The sequence below is a fragment of the Lithobates pipiens genome, unplaced genomic scaffold, assembly GCF_037356315.1.
Source record: "Lithobates pipiens isolate NorthernLeopardFrog02 unplaced genomic scaffold, aLitPip1_a1.2 Scaffold_3, whole genome shotgun sequence".
NCBI classification, from domain to species: Eukaryota; Metazoa; Chordata; class Amphibia; order Anura; family Ranidae; genus Lithobates; species Lithobates pipiens.
In genome coordinates, this window is record NW_027507790.1 from 113982001 (window position 1) to 114007520 (window position 25520).

The following is a 25520-nucleotide window of genomic DNA, read 5'->3' on the forward strand; positions in this document are numbered from 1 at the left end:
CCTCTCTACAATTCAGATGGATGAACATCTGCTGCTGACACATTAAAACAATCATGACATATATTGATAATATTTGTATTTATTTATTTTTTATAATCTTTATTTTCATTTTTAAGTTATGTTACCAGCTTAACATTACAACATAGCCAAAACAGCAAAAAAGGGGGGGGGGGGGACTTGGAGAGAGAAAGGGGGCAAAGGGGGGGGGGTGAAGGACACCAAGGGGTTAATGTAACATGGTCCGAGCACGGGCAACCATAGCAACAGGGAGTAGCGTCTTTAGGTATTGCGCGAACAGAAGGGCGCCCTGCCCACGTCGGATATTCGATCTCTGTGGGGCAGGTCCCCCCCCCCATGTAATGGGGAGAGGGGTGGCCTCATGCTCCAGCTCCATATGAGATGCAGGTATGACTCCCTTTCTGATATGCATCGGAAACAAATCCGAGGTACCTAGGACGGTCAATAACCTGAAGACCGTACAGGTAGCCCAGAAAAAGGTACCTAGGTGTCACATGGGTGCAACAATTTTAAAAACAAAACTAAAACAAGTTCTCCACGAACAAGGAAGAAAAGGGGAGAGAGGGAAGAAGAATAGGAGGTTAGGAGGGAAGCAAAGAAGATAAGGAAGAAAAGAGGTGATAGTGAAGGTATGCGGACCAGCTCCCACCAGGTTTGTTAATGAGAGTCCACCGTTAGGTGGGGTCTGCGGCAGTTGACTGACGGTGTGCCTAGACGAGTCTCCCGAAGGCGGGGTCTGCTAAGGTAAGCAATGCGATGTCTAAATTTGAAGAAATTGTGGCTTGCACGTGGGCTTTCCAAGCTGCCCAAGTAAGGTCAAATCTTTTGCGAGTGTCTCTGCAATCCGCGATAATATTTGTATTTTAAACATTTATATTAATTATACGCATATTACTAGATAATAGGCAAAAAAAGGGAAATCGGAAATGCTTATGGGGAGTTGGCGTTGCTGATCTCTTTGTGAAAAGACAAGATGTATGACTTTCTCAGGCTTTAGTACTCTTGAATCACAGACCCGGAACAAGTATACAACAAATGAAATTCTGAAAAAGCTTTATTTTATTTCTTTAGTTCTTCCAGGTCAGACATCTGAAAGTATTGAAGCAAAGCACGAGAAGGGAGCAGGGCAATTGGCATTTTCTCATGACAGGTTATCTTTAAAATTCATATGAGTGATTCCTTAGAAACTACATTTTTAGAAACATTTTAAACATAAGCTGCCTATTGTACAGACATTTTGGAGATGTGATTTATATGACTAGCATTAGGTGGCACATTATCTTTTATATTATTTATGTATATATTAAAAATAAATTATATGACCCTTTACAGAGAGTGTAGGTCATTAACATTGTTCCCTATCCTTGAGTGTAAATTTGTAATGTCCCTATAATGATCATAAACATGCACTAGGGTCCTTTTGGGTGGAAGCCAGTTAGCTTACAAATATATTTTGGTTGTGGACCCAAGCAAATGTAGGGAACATAAAAGCTGAATGAAGATGTGTCACTGGTTGCACAAAACACTTATGCCACGTACACGCCGTCGCCTGGTATGGGTTTTAAGGGGAACCCCTATGCCAAAAAAATGGCGTGGGGGTCCCCCCAAAGTCCATACGACCCTTGTCCGAGCACGCAGCCTGGCCGGTCAGGAAAAGGGGTGGGGATGAGCGAGCGCCCCCCTCCTGAGCCATACCAAGCCACGTGCCATCAACATGGGGGGGTGGGTGCTTTGGGGAAGGGGGGCCCTGCGGCCCCCCACCCCAAAGCACCTTGTCCCCTTGTTGATGAGGACAAGGGCCTTATTAAAGGGGGCTCCCGGATTCAGATAAGCCCCCCGCCCGCAGACCCCGACAACCAACAGCCAAGGTTGTCAGGAAGAGGCCCTTGTCCTCATCAACATTGGGACAAGGTGCTTTGGGGTGGGGGAGCCGCAGGGCCCTCCTTCCCCAAAACACCCACCCCCCATGTTTTTGGGAACGCGGCCTGGTACGGCTCAGGAGGGGGGGCTGCTCACTAGTCCCCACTCCCTTTCCTGACCTGCCGAGCTGTGTGCTCGGATAAGGGTCTGGTATGGACTTCGGGGGGACCCCCACACCGTTATTTCGGCATAGGGGTTCCCCTTAAAATCCATACCAGGCGATGGGGCTAGCAAGGTGTCAATCTCGCCAATGGAGGTGGCGACATTTATTTCCTTCGCTAGTCCAGTCTACCTGGAGTCACGTTCAAAATGAACGGACTTTACTTCTTGTGTGGGCAAGTCCATTCATTTGAAAAGTCCGGCGGACCTTCACTGCAAAGTCCGGCGGATTGTCCACCGGATAGTCTGATCGTGTGTACGCGGCATAAGTCACCAGACTGCCCTGGCAAACATAAAGGATTTGAGAAACAGGGCATAATGTATGCCAGATTATGTTTCACTGTGGGTAGTAACATGTTATGTAAGCACAGGAACCATACCTAATCAAACAGTACAGCATATTTTTTAATTGAAATAATAGTGTAGCAACCTCTACCTTAGGTAGGTAGGTGCTAGAGTAGTGGGTTTGTTTTGTACTGTCAGTGCAGGTAAATTTAGGCAGGCCTATGCTGTGAGCTAGGCCTGCATGCTTGTTGATCTGGGGGCAGGGGAGTGGTTTTGAGTAGCAGCAGGTAACTAACATGTGCTTCATGGGCGCCTTCTCTGGTTTTCAGAAGGTTCTGGAAAAGAGGCAGGGCAGGGAGCTGGAGTGACATGAGGTATATGTGGGAGCCCTGACCAATACCCAACTAGGATTGGCAAGGGGCAGGCCTCCTATATATACTCATGGTCAACCTGTTGTGGGAGGAGTTGTCGGGTGAAAGAACTGAATGATGGGGTGTTAGACTGAACCCCCTTTCTGGGGGGGTGAACTCAGGTCTGGAGCTCAGGGTCTGGGAGGGAGCCTCTCTTTACACAGTGTCCTGGAACAGGAGCAGGAAGAGGACAGTTGGAAACACTGCCAGGCAAGTCATTCAGGAGGGATCCATGCCGGGGTCGGTGAGTGAGAAGCAAAGTGTTAAACTCTAGGAGAGACATGGCAGGATTTGGATGTGGAGCCAGAAGGAGAGACTGTGGTGTTGTTTTGGAGTCAGACACGAGGGCTGGCAGGATTTGCATCAGAGGTGCTGGGATCAGTAGTCCACCAAGTGTCAGCACATTTACTCTTCTCTATTAAAACGGTTGCTACCACAAAGGGGACTGCAGAACCCTACCTGTAAATGGCTACTAGGAAAATGTTAGGACTTATTCAGAGTGAGGCCTAGCCATGTGCTAACGATGACAGAAACCTAGATTTGGACAGTGAATGAAGCAAGTGAACTCAATTAGTGTGTTGGAGGAAATGTGCAGAGGAAGAGACTGTCAGATCTAGACTCAACAAACTTTGATTTCTTTGAGAAGTATTCATCATATGGGCATCCCATGTCCCTTTTCCCCCATACAAGCTTAATCCCCTAATAAAAGCAACAAAAACAAGCAAGAGACTATTCCTTTTCTGGGAAAGTGTGCCAAAATGATTGTCTGACCAGCAGGGTAAAATATGTGGATGTTGTAACACGCAACGACCCCACGGGGGCACCGCTACAATAGGATTTTGGGCTTACCAGTAAAATCTTTTTCTTAGAGTACAGTACAGGACATATGATTTTAGTATTTAACCATGGGTTATATGCAGCTACCTTCAGGTGATTGGAAACTGAAAAAATAAAAGTGGTAGTATCATTCCCTATATAGCCCCCTCCCACATCCAGCTAGCCTCAGTTTTTTTGGAAGCAGTAGGGAGATCATAAAGAACAGAGGGGAGGGACTAGTGTCTTGTACTGTACTTAAAAAAAAAATTAGACATCCAAACTAAGTCCAACTGAGTGCTGGGCAACACAGCTAACAACTCCAGCAGGCCCACTTAACAAATCAGGCCAAGAAAGACTTGGTAGACTCGGAGAGTTGCTTATAGCACCTGTCGCATGAAACTGTCATCAGAGGAGGCTTGAAGATCCATGTGGTAAACCTTAACAAATCTGTAAATGAAAGGCCAGGGGGTATCCTTACAAACCCATGAAGCACGTTCAGATCTGGCAGAGAGCGTTCTATTAGGTAAAGGAGGAACCCTATCCCTTAGACCAGCGGTCTCAAACTGGCGGCCCTCCAGCTCTTGTGAAACTACAAGTCCCATCATGCTCTGCCTGTGGGAGTCATGCTTGTAACTGTCAGCCTTGCAATGCCTCATGGGACTTGTAGTTTTGCAACAGCTGGAGGGCCGCCAGTTTGAGACCCCTGCCTTAGACCATAGGCTTGAATGATGACTTGTCTATTCCACCTAGCAATGGTTGAGCAAAAAGCAGGGAGACCACAGTGGGAACCATCGTGAAGTACAAAGAGTTAATCTGATTGCTGAAAAGAGGCTGTAGCTGATAGGTAGACTCCCACAGCTTGCACCATGTCAAAACAGAGGAGAAAAATTACCTTGGGATGTTTTTGAGCGACATCAGGAAGGAAAGAAGAACAATGTCCTAGTGGAGATGGAAGGAGGAAACCACATTAGGAAGAAAAGAGGCTTTGGGCCTCAGGACAGCTTTGTCTTTGTGCAAAACTAGGAAGGGTTCTTTACAGGATAAAGCTTCGTACACACGCTTAGATTTTCAGACGTCCATTTTTTGTGGCATGCTAGTCTCATGTGGAAAGTGATGAGGTTATTCCCATAGATAGAATACAATGTTAGAAGTGACGTAATGTGTTATATAGTTTTGTATGTATTCTTTCATTTCTGAGCATGCATAGTCTTTCTCTTACGATTTTTTTCGTATGACAACCATACTAATGAAATGAAATTCGGACATTGAGTTCACATACGGCAAGAATTTTAGTCTGCACATCCAGCTTTTGTCTGATGAAAAAGTGAAATTGGCTTGAAAGCACCGTACTAACGATCCGAAAATCGTCAGACAGCTCGTCGTACACATTTTTCCATCAGATTTTTGTATTGTATATATGGGCCTTAAGGCTGTTAATTCAGACTCTTTGCACAGAGGTTATAGCCAGGAGAAAAGCCACCTCGTGAGTAAGGTCACATACAGTGTCTTGAAAAAGTATTAATACCCCTTGAAATTGTCTACATTTAGTCATGTTACAACCAGAACCGTTATTTTATTTTATTTGGATTTTATGTGATCGACCAACACAGAGTGGCACATAATTGTGAAGTGGAAGGAAAATGATAAATGGTTTTCAACATTTTTACAAATAAATATCTGAAAAATGTGGCATGCATTTGTATTTAGCTTCCCTGAGTCAATAAGTTTTTAGTACCTTTTGCTGCAATTACAGCTGCAAGTCTTTTTGGGTATGTCTCTACCAGCTTTGCACATCTAGAGAGTGACATGTTTGCCTATGCTTCTATAAATAGCTTCCAAAATAGCTCAAGCTCTGTCAGATTGGATGGAAAACATCTGTGAACAGCAATTTTCAAGTCTTGCCACAGATTCTCATTTGGATTTAGTTTGTAGCTCTGGCTGTATGTTTAGGGTCATTGTCCTGCTGGAAAGTGAACCTCCGCCCCATTCTCATATCTTCTGTGCAGTGTCTAACAGGTTTTCTTCCAAGATTGCGCTGTATTTTGCTCCATTCATCTTCCCAGGTTCCCTGTCTATGCTAAAGGAAAGCATCCCCACAACATGATGCTGCCACCTCCATGTTTCATGGTGGGGATGGTGTGTTTAGAGTGATGTGCAGTGTTAGTTTTCCCCCACACATAGTGTTTTTTTTGTTGTTTTTTAGCCCAAAAAGTTTGATTTTGGTCTCATCTGACCAGAGCACCTTCTTGCACATGTTTGCTGTGTCCCCTACATGGCTTCTTGCAAACTGCAAATGGGACCACATATGGCTTTCTTTCAACAATGGCTTTCTTCTTACCACTTTTCCATAAAGGCCTTATTTGTGGAGTGCACAACTAATAGTTGTCCTGTGGACAGATTCTCCCACCTGAGCTGTGGAGCTTTGCAGCTCCTCCATAGTTACTATGGGCCTTTTGGCTGCTTCTCTGCTCTCCTTGCCTGTCAGTTTAGGTGGACGGCCATTACTTGGTAGGTTTGCAATTGTGCCATACTCTTTCCATTTTTTGGATGATGGATTTAACTGTGCTCTGTGGGATGTTCAAAGCTTGGGATACTTTTTTACAACATAACCCTGCTTTAAACTTCTCCACAACTTTATCACTGACTTGTCTGGTGTGTTCCTTGGCGTTCATGATACTGTTAGTTCACTGATGCCCCATACACACTATCAGATTTTCTGCAGATTTTTTCCTTCAGGTTTACCAAAACCTTGTAGTGCAAGGGCCTGCCTGATTGCATACAAATTGAAACTCCTAAGGTTTGACCTAATATTATATGGTTTTGATAAATCTGAAGGAAAAACTGATAATGTGTATGGGGCTTAAGTTTCTCTAACAAACTTCCTGATTAGTTCACAGAACAGCTTCATTTATACTGAGATTAAATTACACACAGGTGGACTCTATTTATTAATTAGGTGACATCTGAAGGCAATTGGTTCCACTAGATTTTAGTTAGGGGTATCAGAGTAAAGGAGGCTTAATACAAATGCACTCCACACTTTTCAGATATTTGTTTCTAAAAAATGTTGAAAACCATTTATAATTTTCCTTCCATTTTACAATTATGTGCCACTTTGTGTTGTCTACCACATAAAATCCCAATAAAATACATTTACGTTTTTGGTTGTAACATAACAAAATGTGGAAAATTTTCAAGGGGTATGAATAATTTTTCAAGGCGCTGTATGGGGAAAATCACCAATAGGATCAAAGGTGTAACCTCTTAAGGCCCGAAAAAACTAAGCTATGGTCTCATTGAGTCACAGGGGAAGTTGCAGGCCAAGAAATGTCTGTGACATGTTACCCAAATGGCCCATGGTCTCTAAAATAGAACAACCAAGGATGAGATTTGCCCCTTGATAGCCCCCAGGGCCAGATGCTGATATAGAACAGATAGGAGGAAGGACAGGATGCATCCCACAGATTACTTCCTCAGATGAATTTTTCTGATCACACACCATGCAAAATAGGCTTTCCAGGTACAATGGTAGACTTTACAAAAAGTCAAACTGCTAGCTTTCATGAAGGTAAGGATGACCTAATCTGGTGGGCCTCTGTCCCTTAGGACATGGACTTCAACAGCCATGGGGTTAAAGCCAGTATCCAAGAAGCAGGATGGCATACATGCCCTTGGGACAGAACGCCTGAAATATCTGGAAGGGGCCATGAAGTGTCTGCCAGAAGTCAGAGAATATCAGTGTACCACATCCTCCTGGGCAGGTTTGATCACTGGATTTCCCTCCACCTAGTTTCTGCAGAGTAGATGAGGGAAATGGCTGGAGGGGCAGAAAGGATCAGGTGGGGGTGCTCATGACTTCTGCTGTTGTGATAAGGGGAAGGTTAAGGCTGCTGCCCCCAGGTATAAATCCAAGAATCACTGTGCTGTACAGTGTACGAAACCTTGCTGGTGCTGACCGAGAAGTACGTCTCAAGCGGAAAGATGGTGCGTACATGCCCAGTGAAGCAATAGGTTGCCATGTGTCAAATTTAAATAGCTGGTGACTCCTATATATGGCTGCAAAAAACTGTTCAAAGTGCTTTAGCCCATGCTCCACTGCAGTCAATGCACCTAAGCACCAGCACCCTGGGGCAATTTAGAGGGTGCAATCCCTGTACTCACCTCAGCAGATGTTTTCTCCTTTGGACAGGATACAGAGGATAAGACCCAACCCTAGCTACACCCTCCATGCTCACAAAGGTGTCTTTAGGGACAGTGTTCTGCCAATGGTAGCCTATGACCCGGGACCTGCGTAGAACACTTTGGCTAACTTAACACTAAGCACCAGTTACCTAGGTGAGCGTCCACATAGGCTCCATTGCCCGCAGAAACATTACAGGACCCCCAAGGCTCAGCTGAGGAGTCAACCGATCTGAATGCTACAGAGGCTATGTTGCAGCCAGCAGCAAGCTCTATAGGAAACAAAAAACTCCAAAGGAAAGAGGTAAGCTTCTCTCAGTAGATAGAAGAAGTCCATCACCTTAGGACACTAGTAAAACACTGCAACTATTTGGGAGGAGTTATATTTGCCAGTGTCCAGTCACCTAAACATAGCTGCATATATCGCCTAGTTAAAGACTAAAGTCCTGTGACCCATCCAGCTCGACTAAGAAATATTTTTTCTAATTAGAGACAAACAGAGTTGTATGAGAGAAGGCAACAATATTTTGAAAAATATGCAGGCAATATAAGTAGCAATACAATTGCTGAGTATATTCACACATTAATGAATGAAAGAGAGTAACTTCTATACTCGTAAGATAGAGGTCATGTGTTATTCATTAAGAATGTAGTGAGTTGCTCAATTGTACTTCAAATCTCAAGTGCTGCATATTTTTTATGAATTGTAAATATCAATTAGAGAGATCAGCTGGTCTTGTATTTAACATTGTGCTGTACTTAATAGCTACCTGCAGTACATATTAGAAGGATCATTTGCAGTAAAAAATGCTCTTGAGTAGGTACAAATTAGTAGAGAATGAATTTTTACCCTCAGTCAAAGTGTTATGAAGAAAAGCTTTTTATAACTTTAAGGTGAACATACATCTGCTGATCCTGATGCCTGACAAGAATAATTTCCAGGAGATGGCATTTTTAGACACGCTTCTGCCAATAAGTGCTCCAGACACATCATGCAATATATTTTTTGGCATACCTGCCAACAGTGCTTGTCCCAGATTTCTGTGGATAATGGACATGTTTTATTGAAAATGGGCTCATTTTCAGCTGATATTGGTAGAGAGTTAAATAAACTGAAAGTATGGCCTGATTCATAAGTATGAGCTACCCTAGGAAAGCAGACATACACACACAGAGAAACAGAGAAAACTATCTTTGTGCATCCTCTGAGCATCTATCCAGTCCTATGAAAGGCAAATAGCTATCAGCAATAGCACCCTTTAATAAGAAGGTCATATCAAAAGGTAGAAGAGACAGCTGAAAGGTACTCTAGTAACAGCTAAATCTAATACATAGGGGGTCAGTAGAAAAGGCTAAAGGCTAAGATAACCTTTTTGTTTTTCTAAATTCCAACTCCCCTATGTACTAATATACCATTAATGTACCTCTGTTTTAGAAAAATAAAAGCTTTCTTTGATTTTTAGAACACAGCCTTACCATAGCCCCTGTTATGTTCATAGAAAACTTCATGACTTCCTGGTATGTAGATTTGGGATGTGAGCGCCAGTAAGACACAGGAAGCAGTTCACCGGCTGACCTCATTAGCAAACACACCCTGCACCCATCAACTTTGTTTGCATGGCATCCTCTGCATCTCTCCAGCAGTCCATTTGCCTGGCATGTCAATGTAGGTTGCCACAGCTGCTATGTTTGCAGGCATCCCTAGAGTCCCTCAAGACAGGCCCGGGCCGCATACCAAACTCTCTGGGGCCACATGCGGTCCGCAGCCCACGGATTAGACACCCGTGATGTAGTACAAGGGCCTGCCTGATTGGATATAGTTCGAATGGATAGAGTAAATACAGTTATTTTTTTCTATAAAACATCATTAAATATGTTTTAAATTGCTAGCAGTGTAAGTACCTGAATTTGACTCAGTATTAGCCTCTCGCCGTCCCTACACACCAACACTCTAGGAGAGGGCAGGCAGCACTGTCTGTGCACAATTCTGTAGCAGGTAAAACAGCTGCCATATATGTATTTCATTTGTGTATTTAGCTGTCTGGAGCTCAGATTTAAATTTCCTGGCAGGATAGGTAGATATTTGGGGACAAAGTGTTTAAGTGTACCTTCACCCCTTTTCTAATGTTCCTCTCTGCTGCCTCCTCCCCCCCTCCCTATAAAACAATTGCAAAAACATTTTTTCTTTAAAGAATTTTTTTTTTCTTTCAGCTGCTTACTTTTTGTCTAGCTGAGGGTGACATTTCTGGACCCCACATATGTGCAGGAATGCCGTGGGTTACTCTTCCAGTGTTTCTGCGCATTTGCACGGTCCGGCAAACTACCTCCTCGGGTTTCTACATCGTGCATCAAAGGAAGCTTGCGGAATTGCACACATTTGCAGAAATGGCAAATCTGCCAGCTTATATGCACAGGGGGATCCATTAACCTTGCAAAGATCCCTGCGGCGTAATTGCGCAATACAAGATGGCGGTGCAGATAATGCCGGCCATACACAGTTCGAATTTCGAAAGAATTTTCTTTCGAAAATCGTATCTAAGAATTTTCGTATGAATTTCGCACCATTAGTGGGCTACAGCTTCGTGCGGAAATAAAATTTGAGGAATCGGACATGTTGGAAATTTTTAGAAAAACAAACGATTTTCTAATCAATGATGGGAGAATCGTGCGAGAAACGTAAGAAAATGTACGGAGATAAAAGAAAATTTACGGAGAGAAAAGAAGATTCCCAGCCAAGAAAATTATTTTCTGTAGCAACATGAGGTGAAATTGAAGGCTTGGTCGGCCGAATTTCGAAAATCAATGGTGGCATAATTGGATCACAAAAAAAACGAACTTTCTGATTTTGAAAAGAAAATTCGTTCGAAATTCGACCGTGTATGGCCTGCATAAGGAGCAGTGTAGGGAGAACTTACCCTACAAGAAAGACAATGCTGGACTCCATGGACTTGTAAGTATTTTCTTCTTACGTTTAGTCTGGGTTCACATATATGTATGGCAGCAGGTTCGTGCCTGGGGTCCGATGCATGTCTGTTCACCAGTTCAGGTGCGATTTAGGTCCGGAGTGTGCACCTGAGAGCCAGTCACACTTGCCTATCATGTGAGCTGAATGCGGAGAAACCTGCATCCAATTAGCATATGTATGAACCCAGAATTATTCAGGGACTAGTTTTAGAATTTAAAATTTTTTAGCAGTACAGTTGAAAACCCTATTTAAGCAGCATTTGTCATTTCCAAAAATTACAAAATGTACATCACTTAGTATTTGCTGTTTTTATCCCCCTGGGGTGTCTTGAGGTTTTTTCAGGGGTGCCGTCGCAAAATGCCTAAAAATTGCTCAAAAATTATATACAAGACAACGGGTGGATCAAGTCTGCCTTTTAGTTACACAAATGCCTTGTACACATGGTCAGACATTCCGACAACAAAATCCGTCAGATTTTTTCCGACGGATTTTGTCCTAAACTGGTGTTGCATACACACGGTCGGACAAAGTTGTCGGAAAATCTGATAGTTTGGAACGTGATGACGTTCGTTATGACAGGACTATGTTGAGGCTACTAGCCAATAGCTTTGGTTTCGTAATTTGATCTGAGCATCCGTGTCCCGATTGGAATTCTCTACAAACGGTCGGAAAAAGTCAGATTTAGATTTTGTTGTCGGAAAATCTGAGATCCTGCTCTCAAATTTTTTTCAGTTGGAATTTCCAACCGTAAAAGTCAGATAGAGCCCACACACGAACGGCTTTTCCGACAATATAATCTGATCTGACCTTTTCCGTCTGAATTTCTGACCGTGTGTACAAGGCATAAGCCTTTCTAGAGATTGGCATTCTAACAACCAATGGCATCAGTTAATAAAGTGGATGTCTGTTGCCTCCACAGAATCCTTGTTTGACCCTCCTGTGCCCCTATCCCTCAGTACTGGGGTGACATTAGCTAACTGATGGAGAGAAACTGAGGGACAGGAGAAACACTGGAATACTAGTCAGTACCAGTGTACAAAAGTGTATTTGCTTTGGAAGAATAAATCACCTCTAGCGTTGGGTGTCTTACTTGTGGATGTTGGAGCATTATGTAAAACTATTAGAATAGTTTTTTACATTTTAGAATGGGGTGCCTTGAAATTGCCCATAATTTTAAAGGGTGCATTGAGATTGTTTATAATTTTAAAGGGTGCCTCAACTGAAAAAATGTTGAGAAACACTGTTATATAATATGTTATTCAATCAATTGGTAGGCCCACCAGCATATAATATAGAAAGGCTGATAGACAGTCATTATCATAAAAGCAAGAACTGGTTGTATAAAACTTGGTGTTCAGCTACAGCAGCTATACAGTAGCTGTATATGTGTCCACATCCTAACTGTGAAACAAACAGCCTATTGACTGATCTGATTTCAATCTGCTGCCAGCTGTAGGAATGGTACTTACTGATCACCACATGTAGTCCTTACTAATTAGGAGATGTATGTTACTTAATGACCTGAAAATAACAATACAAGGTAAGACTGATTTATCTAAATAGGTGTTGTTTATCTTCTGTCAGATCGGCAGTCAGCTCCTCTTCAGAGGTATTAATCACTTTTCGGATTGTGGGATATTCCTGTTTGCTATATTATGCCCAACACACATGACCGTCTAATGAGTAGTTTTTTTCTATTAACAGACACATATATCTTAAATTAACATATTTGCAATGAAATGCGGCTGTGTTGTCCATAATGACTCACATTGGGAAAAGAACTAGAAAGCAATACACTGCTATTGGTCAAAAAGAAACTTTAATTAATGATGTCATTGTGCCTACTTTGTTTTAACATTCTTTTCAAAAGGTGACTTTGATACACTTGAATACATTGAGGGTTCCAGTATATCCCACTTCTTTCAAACTTCAAACAGTCCAATAAATGTTTTTAAATAATAAAAAGGTTTCAGAAAAAAATGTTTTCCTAACTCATATGTTTAACTACGTATATGAAACGGTAGTAGAGTAGACCTATATATTATTTTATGCCAGGGACACATTTATATTATCTGCAAACTTAGATCCATCCCTGGTGCTTCTACATTAGGGATTTCACACAAAGGAAGCAATAGAGCAAAAGAGACCAGTATACTTGCTCATACAAATACATGGTACAGCAGGCACATATCAGGATTATGAAGTGTTGGGGTAACAAACGCTTTAAAGTGATTGTAAAGTCTTGTGTTTTTGTTTTTTTTTTGTCTTTAAAAATAACAAACATGTTATTCTTACCTCCTTACCAGTGGATTTGCACAGGGCAGTCCAGATCCTCCTATTCTCGGGTCCCTCTTTGGCTCTCATGGCCCCTCCCTTCTGTTGCGTGCCCCCACAGTAAGCAGCTTGCTATGGGGGCACCCGAGTCACAGCTCCCTGTGTCTGTTCAGACACAGAGCCCCGGGTCGGCCTAACCCCCTCTCTTTCCTGATTGGCTGACTGACTTTGACAGCAGAGGGAGCCAATGGCACCGCTGCTGTGTCTCAGCCAATCATGAGGAAAGTCCTGGATGGCCGAGGCACTTGTGGATATCGCTGGAGAGAAATGGGATTTAGGCAAGTATTAGGGGGTGCTGGGGCAGCTGCTGCACACAGAAGGCTTTTTATTCTAAAGGGGTTGTAAACCATCATGGTTTTTCACCTTAATGCATTCTATGCATTAAGGTGAAAAACCTTCTGTAGTTCTGCAGCCCCCAAGTCCCCCCATTTTACTTATCTGAAAGGTGTCCTCTTCCATCCGGAAATGAGCACACCAGCTCTAGCTGATCTCTCCTGTCCTGATTTGGATAGATTGATAGCAGCGCAGTCATTGGCTCCTGCTGCTGTCAATCAAATCCATTGCAGTACTCAGGAGTGTGCCCGCATGGGTGTCCACCGTAGGAGAGCCTTCTCCAATGTGGACACTCAATGCGGGGGAGAGCCACCAGAGCAGGGACCCCAGAAGAGGAGGACCAGGGCCACTCTGTGCAAAACCAACTGCACAGAGGAGGTAAGTATGACATGTTTGTTATAAAGAAAAAAAAAGAAAAAACGATGTTTTACAACCCCTTTAATGCATTAAGTTAGAAAAAAATCTTCTGACCTTACAACCACTTTAAGTCCGCATCATGTGAATTCTATATATATGCATGCATGTACATGCGTTACATCACTCAATCAAGTGACATAGCTAGAAAGTAATTGAGTGATATAGCACTTAGGGAGTGGCTGATGATGTCACTCCACAACTTGAAGTTAGTGGAGCACCATCTTGGAGAGGTACCAACAGGCTTTACATTAAAGGAGAATACAAGCTGTTATTTTCGAAGTGCACCAGATTTGTGAAAAATATCATGTAAGTGATGTTTTTTTTTTTAAAAGGTGGAAATTCAGTGAGCACTATAAGTATTATTCTTTTTAGGTGATTTGTGATATTATCCCCATGAACGGCTAAAGATGGAGGTGGAATGAGTTTCCAGAAATAGGTTAAAAAGAGACAATTCGGAAAATACCCCTTTTAAATGGGAAGGCTCATTAGACCTGATTGATTTGTGGTCGAGAGCAGAGGAGCGTTTATGATGGGATTGCACGGTGTATCAGCACATAAATTATAAATAAATAGAATTAACATGGTGTGGGCTTGGTAAAGAAAAGATACATATGGAATAAAAACACAGACACATATATGGTGGATAAAAGAACTTTATTGGAAGGATTGAACTTATATTCACGGGCACAAGTAAGTGATATCGCATAGAAGGATATATAGTGCATGATTTATGAAGAATGTTTTTTGTGTAATTGTATTATTTTTTTTATTTATGCTGATTCGTTTTTTTTTATAATTTTATACATTTCACAGTATATATATTTTCAGATATTGTGCAGCACTGTCTGATATAAGTAGGGTTTAGATGGGTGCTGTAATATATTGAGAAATAGAGTTGATTTGCATTTGCATTGATTGGATACTGAATATTTTTACTAGTAAGAATCTCAAGAGAGTTAATGGTTAAAGCTTAACTCTAGACACAAAAGCTTTCATCTAAATGTATTCCTTAATAGCACCAGAGAAAAAGAATCTGCTTTGTGAGCACCAAACCCCGACATTACCAGATAAAAGTAGCTGTGACATCATCACTATGCTGTGCTTGGTCCACCCACTACAGGCTGCCTGCAAGAAAACCACAAGAGGGGGGCGACTACAAGACTAGTGATTCTACATAAGGACAGAGTGTAGCAGTGACCGGCCTTTATTACAGGAAGTTTCATACTGAGCTACTGCACAGATCTGGAAAAAAATACACAAAGTACTCCAAGACTCAAGGAAGAATAAACATGCCTCTTGTATTTGGTTCCCCAAAAACAGAGATTCATTCTAGTCTCCATCGAAGCAGAAAGTTATTTTTTAGTTTACGCTAGTGAGATTGGTTAGATGATTTTTTTTTACTGAATGCTATGGGTTTGTGGAGTGTCTGCATCAATATTGTACAATGCATTTCTTTTCCCAAGTAGGTCAACTCAATTTGAGTATCTTAAGCAATTTATTATATTATGGAGAGACATGGCCTCTGCTTTGGCAAGTGGCCTGAAAATGCTGCATCTGAAAAAAAGCTGCACGTGACTATATCTGCCAGGCCTGGCATTTTTATCACACCAACCTGAACATCACAATCAGCATTAGGGCTGAACCATTAGTTTTCCCAGGATAGCCTCCCTAGCTGGAAGATCGTTTAAAATTATGGTTGGATGCAGAAGGGTGTTTTTCTGCATTCAGCAATCAGAAAAGAGTGTTGCTTTCCTGGCAGCCTTCTCTTTTCATTTTTTAAGGCTGCCATAGACTTAAAGTGATTGTAAAGGAAACATTTTTATTAAAAAAAACAGTGGTTTTGCACAGAGCAGCCCCAATCCTCCTCTTCTCGGGTCCCCTGCTGGAGCTCTGGGTCCTTCTTCTTTGCCGAGTGCCCCCATAGCAATGCTGTACACTGAGAGCCAGTTCACACAGGGGCAGCTCAGATCCGACTTCAGGTCACTCCTAGTCGCCTTAAGTCACACTACATGTAAAAATCAATGTAAGTGAATGAGAGCCGTCTTAATGCACACTACTGAAGTTGCTCCGACTTCAGAAAAGGTTCCTGTACTACTTGTATCCGACTTCTAGGTGACTGGTACCCATTGACTCTCACAGAATTATCAGCTCTCGAGAGGGAACTCCACGGCAAAAAAAAAAAATGGCGTAGGTTCCCCCTCCGGGAGCATACCAGGCCCTTAGGTCTGGTATGGATTTTAAGGGGAATCCCTTATGCCAAAAAAACGGCGCGGGGGTCCCCCCCAGATCCATACCAGACCCTTATCCGAGCACAAAGCCTGGCTGGTCAGGAAGGGGGTGGGGACAAGCAAGCGCCCCCCCTCCTGGACCATACCAGGCCGCGTGCTCTCAACATGGGGGGTTGGTACTTTGGGAAAGGGGGCGCCCTGCGGCCCCCCCACCCCAAAGCACCTTGTCCCCATGTTGATGAGGACAAGGGCCTCTTCCCAACAACCCTGGCCATTGCTTGTCGGGGTCTGCGGGCGGGGGGGCTTATCGGAATCCGGGAGCTACCTTTAATAAGGGGGCCCACAGATCCCAGCCCCTCACCCTATGTGAATGAGTAAGGGGTACATCGTACCCCTACCCATTCACCTGGGGAAAAAATGTCAATAAAAAACACAACACAAGTTTTAAAAGTCATTTATTAAGCAGCTCTGGGGGTCGTCTTCCAACTTCGGGGGGGTCTTCTGACGACTTCTCCGCTCTGTTCGGCCTCTTCTCCCGGTGTCCGGCCTCTTCACCCGCTCTCCGGCGTCTTCTCCCGGGCTCCTCCGTTGTCTTCTTGCAGCTCTTTTACTAGCGGAGGAGCCCAGTCACCTCCGCCCTCTGCCCTCTGTCCTTCTTCTCTCTTCCCCCCCCTTCCCCAAAGCACCAACCCCCCCATGTTGAGGGCACTCGGCCTGGTACGGTCCAGGAGGGGGGGAAGCGCTCGCGTTGGAAGTCGTGTTGCCCCTGTGTGAACCGGCTCTGAAGGTTTTATACCTTCATGCATAAAAAACCTTCAGCCTTTAGAACCACTTTAGGATGACAGTTACCCATTATGCCCATTTTGGCTACATTGGGTGATGGTCCAATGTCTGTGGCTCCAGCTGCTGATCACCAGCTGATCTCTCTTAAAAGAATGACTGATCAAACAGGTTAAACAAATATCTCCTTATTGCCTTTGTTCCCTCCTACAAAAGCAGGGTCCATAGTGTATTCCTTTTCTTTAACGGAATACATAAAAAGGACAACATTATAAGTGAACATTTTTCCTTCTAGTGCCGCATTGACACGACCGGACTTTCCGTCAGAAAAGATCTGACGGTCTTCTTGACGGACTTCCGAACATACTAAATTCCATTTGAAAGTCTGTTCGTTTTGAACATGATGACGTACGATGGGACTAGAAAAGGAAGTTCAATAGCCAGTAGCCAATAGCTGCCCTTACGTCGTATTTGGTCTGTCGGACCAGCATACAGACGAACGGTTTTCCCGATAGGAATTGAGTCCGTCGGACAGATTTGAAACATGTTCTATTTCTAGGTCCATCAGAATTATTTAAAGGAAAAATGATCGGACTATCCCACACACGATCGGACTTTCAAACAGAATGATTCTGTCGGACCTATTCTGCCGGAAAGTCCGGTCATGTGTATGTGGCATTATAGATGGGGTAGAGAATACAATCTTACTCAAATTCATGCACTGAGTTTTGATAATGTACCGGTTACAACAAGAAATCTCCAGAAACCAATTTGATTTTAACTTGCTGTGGTCAGAGAAGTTAACGCATGACTTCTGTTTACTATGGAAAGTCACACTTTTCATATCACAATTGGTCTTAGTGACAGAGACCAATAAAGTACAAAGTTGTGTGCCTGCTGACACCAGTTATATAATGCTGAATAAGCTGTGTGTACTGTACCCGTTTAAATAGCTAATTTGAAGGCTTTTGTGGTCCTAAAGGGAAATGTTTATTCAATTAGACTTATGAATAAGGAACAATAAAATTAAAAGCTTATTAAAAGCCATAAAGCGGAACTCTAGCCCCCCCCCCCAATTTTTTTTTAAGTCAGCAGCTACAAATACTGCAGCTGCTGACTTTTAATATTAGGACACTTGCCTGTCCAGGAATCCCACGATGTCGGCACCCCAGCCGATTTTCAATCGGCTCTCGAGTGCCATTCTTCATAAGGGAAACTGGCAGTGAAGAGTTGCCGGAAGTGGCAGAAGGAGGAGGGGGGCCGCAACAAGGTCTCCCGGAAGTGGGGATGAGTACCTGTCAAAAACAGGTAATTGCTCCCCCCCCGAAAGGTGCCAAATGTGGCAGCGGAGGGGGAAGGAAACAAACAAGCGGGGCTTCCCCTTTTGGGTGGAGCTCTGCTTTAAGTGTCTATGTATAAAACCAAAAGGAATGCAAATGTTGCGTTGTGTTACTAAATTAAATGTGTCTTAATTATATGTATTACCAAAAATAAATGTCATGTGTAAAAACATCATAAATCCAAATATTGAAAATATGAAAAATTCAGAGGGTGACATCACTATTCTAAAGTGACACAAAAAACATAGATCCTGATGGAATTCTGCCACCTATATCCAAATGTCCAAATAAAACATGTAATAATGTGTTGGAGGGTTCCACCGCCATTGCAAATCTTGCCATATATTTCCACTTGTGAATGACAATAAGCAGCCTTGTGAATTCAACACCACCGCCAATTGCAGCCTCTTACCAATCGATTTGACCCCAAATTATAGGTGGTCTTATAACAGCACATTGTCAGTAATCATCCATCCACAGCCTTGGGACCATATTGGATATCACAGCAACAGGTTGTTCAATGGCAATTCAGGAACTCCAGGGTACATCAGCAGGGATTCATTGTTTGCACCTCCGATCCGCCATGTACATTAAGCCATATAAGAGATAAGCAAGCATTCCATAGTTCAACCCACAGATTTATTGTAACAAGTATTAGTGCATCTACTTAAGTAAAAGGATAGATTGCGTGTAAACACAACCGTCAACACTGCTAACTACAGCAGATGTAATGACGTCAGTACAAACTCCGCCCCCAATGCATTTCAACCAAAAGGCATTATCAAGGGGGTCAATGTATAAAACGATTGCTGTATGAATGTGACAAACATCTGCACAGTCAGACCGAAAAGTTGCTGTATTTTCTGTAATATGTTCAGTTTCTATATTATTAGCACCATCTAGTGCCCATAATGCATTTTATTTTTTTTACCTGACTGCAGTATTTCTGGGGAAAAAATTACAACATTGGAACTAATCATATTAGAGAAATACACCAAATTTTGCTCTGACTGTCACATTCATATAGAAAATGTTTTATACTTCATAGTAAAAAAAAATTGGAAGAAAGGTAATGTTAATATCACTTGAAAAACAAAAAATTGGAGATTGTAAAGTGCCTGATCCTTTGTTACTATGGTGCTTACACACAGTGTGTAGAACGGTATTTGTGTGTATAGTGTTCAGAGACCCTCTATGACACTGCCAATACTAAAAACTGTTAGCTTTCATGTAGCAACTACCAATTACATTAAAACTTTTCAGTTCTGAATGGTGGCTATGGGGAATCGTCTATAGTTGTTTGTGCTGACATAATGATACATCAGGTCCTGAGTAATTGAAGCATGGATTCTGTGGAAGGGAAGGACAGCTGTGGGGGGGGGGGGGGGGGGAGAGAAATGGGGCTGGATGTGGAGAGTTAGACAATGCAGTGTTTGGAGTCAGACTGAATGCTAGTAATGTTTTGTTATATACAGTATCTCACAAAAGTGAGTATACCCCTCACATTTTTGTAAGTATTTTATTATATCTTTTCATGTGACAACACCGAGAGCCGGTTCACACAGGGACAGCACGACTTGCATCACGACTGCCTCAGGCGACCTGCACACGACTTCAGTGGCGGCTTGCAAAATGACTTCTGTATAGAAGTCAATGCAAGTCGCCTGAAGTCGCCCCAAAAGTAGTACATGAACCTTTTTCTAAGTTGGAGCGACTTGAGTCGCTCCTATTAGAACGGTTCCATAGTCCAGAACGGGACGCGACAAGTCAGTCGCCTGACAAGTCGCCCCTGTGTGAACCGGCTCTTAAAGAGGAAGTAAACCCTGATGGGTTTACTTCCTCTTTCATTCCCTGCAAAGGCAAAGCATAATGGACTACTATGCATCGCATAGTAGCCCATTATGTGTCACTTACCTGACAAAAAAGCCAGCGATGTCACCGCTGTCCCCTGTAGTCCGGCGCATCCATCTTTTCGGTGGGGTCTCGCAGCTCCGCCGCTGTCATTCGGCGGAGCCGCGATGACGTCACTCCCACGCATGCGCACGGGAGCCGACACGCGCGGCAGCTCCATTGTTGGAAATGCCGCACTCAGTGCGCCTGTGTGTCTGTCTTCGGGCCAATATCTCCTAAACCGTATAGGTTTAGGAGATATTTCTTGGACCTACAGGTAAGCCTTAATCTAGGCTTACCTGTAGGTCAAAGTGGTTTGTAAGTGTTTACAACCACTTTAAGAAATTACACTGTAAAGTAGTGAGTGTACAGCTAAGGCCGCGTACACACGGGCGGACTGTCCACCCAACTAGGTTCGTCAAACAGTTTGACAAACAGTCCGTTCAAAATTAGCATGAACGGACTTGACCACACACGACGAACGAACAGTCCGCTGAAAACTTGCGCGATGACGTGAACGGCACGTACGACGGGACGAGAAATTCGGCGTCCGATACACTGCAATGCAACCTTCGCCGTGTAAATTCTTTCTGAGCATGCGCGAGACTTAGTTTGCCGAACAAGCCTACACACGAGCGGACTGTCCGCTCAAACCAAGTTTCAGCGGACAGTCTTACGGAAATTCCGAAAAACTTTGTTCGTCAGACTGTCCGCTGAAACTGTCCGCTGAAGCCCACACACGAGCGGACTGTCCGCTGAAACACTGTTCAGCGGACAAAGTTGGACGAACAGTCCGCCCGTGTGTACGCGGCCTTAGTGTAAATTTGCTGCCCTCTCAAAATAACTCAACACACATTCATTAATGTCTAAACCGCTGGCAACAAAAGTGAGTACACCCCTATGTGGACCTGTCCAAATTGGGCCCAAAGTGTCAATATTTTGTGTGGCCATCATTATTTTCCAGCACCGCCTTAACCCTCTTGGGCATGGAGTTCACCAGAGCGTCACAGGTTGCCACTGGAGTCCTCTTCCACTCCTCCATGATGACATCACGGAGCTGGTGGATGTTAGAGACCTTGTACTCCTCCACCTTGCATTGGAGGATGCCCCACAGATGCTCAATAGAGTTTAGTTTTGGAGACATGCTTAGCCAGTCCATCACCTTTACCTCTAGATCCGAGGTGTGTTTGGGGTCTTTATCATGTTGGAATACTGCCCTGCGGCCCAGTCTCCGAAGGGAGTGGATCATGCTCTGTTTCAGTATGTCACAGTACATGTTGGCATTCATGGTTCCCTCAATGAACTGTAGCTCCCCAGTGCCAGCAGCACTCAAGTAGCCCCAGACCATGACACTCCCACCACCATGCTTGACTGTTGGCAAGACACATTTGTCTTTGTACTCCGCACCTGGTTGCCGTCACATGCGTTTGACACCATCTGAACCAAATAAGTTCATCTTGGGCTCATCAGACCACAGGACATGGTTCCAGTAATCCACGTCCTTAGTCTGCTTGTCTTCAGCAAACTGTTTGCGGGCTTTCTTGTGCATCATCTTTAGAAGAAACTTCCTTTTGGGACGACAGCCATGCAGACCAATTTGATGCAGTGTGCGGCGTATGGTCTGAGCACTGACAGGCTGACCCCACACCCCTTCAACCTCTGTAGCAATGCTGGCATCACTCATATGTCTATTTCCCAAAGACAACCTCTGGCTATGACGCTGAGCTTAACACACCTGCTCACCATTCACACCTAAGACCCTGTAACACTAACAAGTCTCATGACATCAAGGAGGGAAAATGACTAATTGGGCCCAACAGTTACATGTGCAGGGCTGATGCTGGGCATTATTCTTAGGGGATGGTTTTATGCTTTGCAAACACTATAGCATGAAAGCATTTTATATTAAATGTAAGAAAGGATTTTAAACCAATAATATATGTTTTTGTATATCATTTTGTGAGCTTATGAACTTCCAAAAAATATAAATGCAACATACCAAATCCCTCAAATTCTAAATATATAACCTGATTTAAAGATAACCACTTTGGAGAGCATGCACCCATCTTGTGAGGCCCTGGCTGGCAGGATTTTGGATGGCATGTATGTGTCACCTAGGTTTCTCACATACACATGGTGGAGGCTCCAGGGCTTTCAAACTTTTGTGTTCTCAGAACCTTAATAAGCAATGTTCTGGGTCCTGGATTCTTGACTTTTTAGAGCTTTGGGACAAAGCCTCTATTTTTACCTGATAGCCATTATTTTTCTTAGCTGCCCACAGGCCTTAAAGTGGTTGTAAACCCTCCCCCACAACTTTGTCCCATGTAAATCAGCATAAACAACCCTAATGAACACTGCTTGTAGATATCTCCTTACTTGCTTGGTATTGTTGTAATCATTTTTGTTCTTTAGAATGAAGTCACTGAGCATGCACAGATCTCCCCTGATTTACGGCACACTCTCTATGTGCTTATCTGTTATCAAGACTTCCTACGGCACACTACTGAACTCCTAGGAGGCTGCAGAATCATTCAGAGCTTCCTCCTATACACCATGTGACCATGTGACGTGACATGCAGTGTAAACTTGGCCATTACTGCAGTCTTGCTGATAAGACTGACAAAGGCAAACATTAGACATTGGCACAAGTAAATAATATGAAATACACTACACTGTGGACTCAGAAAACAATACTTAAGATGGCGCTGCCTAACCCCTGGAAACAAGTTTTTTAAAGTTTCTTTAAACAGTAAGTAATATGCAATTTGGGCTGGATTACAGTGGCTATAGTTTGATAATTACTTATTATAGTGGACTAAATGAAAAGAAGCATCAGAGTGGGAGAGTTTACTTCCTCTTTAAAATACACTTACCGGCCACTTTATCAGGTACACCCTGCTAGCACCAGGTTGGACCCCCTTTACTTTCAAAACTGCCTTAATTCTTTGCGACAGATTCAACATATTGACATGATAGCATCAAGCATTTGCTGCAGATTTGTCAGCTGCACATCCACAATGCGAATCTCCATCACATCACAAAAGTGCTCTATTGGATTGAGATCTAGTGACTGTGGAGGCCATTAGAGTACAGTGAACTCATTATCATGTTCAAGAAACCAGTATGAGATGATTTGAGCTTTGTGACATGGTGAATTAGCCATCTGCTGGAAGTAGCCATCAGAAGATGGGTACACTGTAGTCATCAAGGGTTGGACACGATCAGCAACAATACTCAGGCAGGCCGTGGCGTATAAACCATCTACCATCTACCTGTTGGAACTGAAATCAAGACAGGCAATGTTTTTCCAATCTTCTATTGTCCAATTTTGGTGAGTCTGTGCGAATTGCAGCCTCAGTTTCCTGTTCTTATCTGACAGGAGTGGCACCCAATGTGGTCTTCTGCTGTTGTAGCCCATCTGCTTCAAAGTTCGATATGTTGTGCATTCAGAGATGGTATTCTGCATACTTTAAAAGTGGTCAGCCTTCGCGCCGCTAAGTGGTAATAAGTGACTAAAGTGGAACAAAATCCAAAATCAGATATAATGAAACACAGATGCTGTGAAAAAGAGCCTGAGTGATATAAAGTGCAAATGCTAACTAAAAAATGCAGCAGGACAAAATAGTGAGCACAAACTATCAAATAATGAATATAAAGGGGTGGGTCCTGCGCAAATCGTGCCACTCAAATAAAATACACAAATTCAAAATAATATAAATATGTGCATACATACAATGCCGTGAAAAAAAATATAGTCCAAAAAACAGCACGCATAAAAATATATAAAAAATATATAAAAAAATGGAAAAAAGGTTTAATGATAGAACAATAATAAAATGTCCGCTACTCAAGGCTCCCAGAACTCTCACCTTTAAACGAAGTGAATAAGCAAATCAAACAAACTCCAGGATTCTCTTATTTCATTCATAAATAATAAATAATAGCCATCAGGCAATCCAAAGGAGGGATGCAATGATACAATTCCGCCACTAGAGGGCCAGTCCCAGCTTCCAGAATAGCTGAAATGGATCTTCACTTCTATTTCACAGTGTATGGCTCAAAATAAGAGAGAGGAGGGGGAGAGAGAGAAACAGGAGACTTCCATAGTGTAGTAGTTTAAAAAACGGCAGGTAAATTTATTAAAAAGCAGTAAAGACTCTCACATTTTAATTGCAAAAACAAGCACAATCAGGAAGAGGGTATAATGACAACTTCCTCCCGCCTTACTCTACTTCCGGTTCGTCCTCTGGCCAATCCCTACGCGTTACGTCATGTGACTTCTTCATGGGGATGCTGATAGGACCTTGCTGGCCTCCATAAGTATAATGAGAACAGGAACCGGAAATGCCAGTTCGGCCATTTTGGAAAAGGGCAAGGATAGAGGTAAACAAGCGAAAACAGGAAGTGCTCTCTCCGCCATCTTGCTACTCCAACATTACTAGACGGAAGTGTAGAAAACCACCATCTTGGAGTAGAAGAAAAACACAGAATCGCCAATATAGACAAAAACAGCGCTAATAAAATATTCAAAAAAATATAAATTACTTTAATGATAAAATTAACATACATATTGTATCCCAAATGTATCTAAAAAGCAAAACGCTAAATCTGAGATTCAGAAAAGCATGACATCATTTTGACTGAATGATCAAGCTTGCTAAAGAGGGATAATAGGGAGATAGGATAAAAATATAAATATAGATTGCAAAATGGCAAACCCGCTGCAAAAAACTGGGACTACTATATAAAAAATCAGTATATCAATGTATAATGATAATCATACTAATACAAAAAAAAAAAAAAAAATTTTGTTTAAAAATTAAAATTAAATTATTAATAATTAATAATTTAATAAATATGCATACGTGAGATAAATAAAGTCACATACCGGAAATAGAGTAGGACTTTACAAAAATTATTATATAATAATCTATCCACAATTTCATCAATAAATAATCACAGGAAAAAAAAAAAAAAAAAAAACATAAAAATTAAAAAGATAAAAATATTAATAATTAATACCATCAATATTAAAAATTACTTAAAAAACAATTCAGATCAAAATCTACATTAAGACCATCAGGATAAAAAGACCTCATAGTAAAAATCCATCTAGATTCCTTTTGACTAATAGTTCGGATTTTGTGGCTACCCCTCCAGGTGGGGTTATATCTTTCGATGCCCCAAAACTGCAAGTGGGAGGGGTCTCGATTATGTACCTGATCAAAATGTTTAGACACACTATGATTGGGAAACCCCTTAAGGATGTTCTGTATATGCTCTTTTAGCCTAACTTTCAACGCTCTTTTTGTTCTCCCAATGTATTGCAACTTGCAACTACATTGGAGGCAATATACTACACCCTCCGTATGGCATCCTATAAAGTCACGTATATCGTGTGTTTGTCCAGTGATAGTACTAACAAAATTAATTTTTTTATTTTGAA